The 1,494-nt window shown below is 34.8% G+C and overlaps 1 non-coding gene across 1 annotated transcript; it reads left to right on the forward strand.

The window, feature by feature from the left end:
- Positions 1 to 279: 279 nt before the first annotated feature.
- LOC148574583 (small nucleolar RNA R71) lies at positions 280 to 387 on the forward strand. The gene has a single exon (XR_015905949.1). It is a non-coding gene; the product is annotated as a small nucleolar RNA R71 (small nucleolar RNA).
- Positions 388 to 1,494: the final 1,107 nt, after the last annotated feature.

Here is a 1,494-nt window from a genome sequence, read left to right on the forward strand (position 1 = left end):
AGAAATCATATTGACTTGCTGAGTCAATATTTTGTTCTGAGCCAATATGGCATTCAGAGTATCAACTTCAAGAACTCCCTTCTTCATAGGCGTCCCATTACTTACAGGATTCCTCTCAGAAGTGTACATGAACTGGTTATTAGCAACCATGTCAATGAGTTCTTGAGCTTCTGCAGGCGTTTTCTTTAGGTGAATGGATCCACCTGCAGAAGTATCCAATGACATCTTTGATACCTCAGATAAACCATCATAGAATATATCCAGGATGGTCCATTCTGAAAGCATGTCAGAAGGACACTTTTTGGTCAGCTATTTGTATCTTTCCCAAGCTTCATAGAGGGATTCACCATCTTTTTGTTTGAAGGTTTGAACATCCACTCTAAGCTTGCTCAGCTTTTGAGGAGGAAAGAACTTGGCTAAGAAAGCCGTGACCAGCTTATCCCAAGAGTTCAGGATGTCTTTGGGTTGAGAGTCCAACCATATTCTAGCTCTGTCTCTTACAGCAAAAGGGAAAAGCATGAGCCTGTAGACTTCAGGATCTACTCCATTAGTCTTAACAGTATCACAGATCTGCAAGAATTCAGTTAAGAACTGAAAAGGATCTTCAGATGGAAGTCCATGAAATTTGCAGTTCTGCTGCATCAGAGAAACTAGCTGAGGTTTCAGCTCAAAGTTATTTGCTCCAATGGCAGGAATGGAGATGCTTCTTCCATGTAAATTGGAATTAGGTGCAGTAAAGTCACCAAGCATTCTCCTTGCACTATTATTATTTTCGGCTGCCATCTCCTCTTCCTGTTCGAAAATTTCTGAAAGGTTATCTCTGGATTGTTGTAATTTAGCTTCTCTTAATTTTCTCTTCAGAGTCCTTTCAGGTTCTGGATCTGCTTCAACAAGAATGTTCTTGTCCTTGCTCCTGCTCATATGAAAAAGAAGAGGGCACAGAAAATAATAATAATAATATGGATCCTTTATACCACAGTATAGAAGTCCTTGTGTTAGTAGAAGAAAAGAAGAAGAAAATCTGAACTCAGAGAGAGATGGTTCGGATTTTTGGTGGGTGAGGGAGAGATGTTAGTAGATGAATATATAATTAGAATAAGATGAGAGAGGGAGAGGATTTTCGAAAATAATTTTTGAAAAAGAGTTAGTGATTTTTGAAAATAGTTTTTGAAAAAAGTTAGTAATTTTCGAAAATCAAAAATTAAAATAATTAGTTAGTTAAAAAGAATTTTTGAAAAAGAGGAAAGATATTTTCGAAAATTAGAGGGAGAGTTAGTTAGGTGGTTTTGAAAAAGATAGAAAACAAACAAAAAGTTAGTTAGTTAGTTGAAACAAATTTTGAAACTCAATTTTGAAAAGATAAGAAGTTAGGAAGTTAGAAAAGATATTTTGAAATCATATTTTTGAAAAAGATAAGATAAGAAGATATTTTTGAAAAGATATGATTGAAATTGGTTTTGAAAAAGATTTGATTTTTAAAATCTCAATTAATGA

Source organism: Arachis ipaensis, chromosome B2 (genome assembly GCF_059453495.1).
Source record: "Arachis ipaensis isolate K30076 ecotype BB chromosome B2, ASM5945349v1, whole genome shotgun sequence".
NCBI classification, from domain to species: domain Eukaryota; kingdom Viridiplantae; phylum Streptophyta; class Magnoliopsida; order Fabales; family Fabaceae; genus Arachis; species Arachis ipaensis.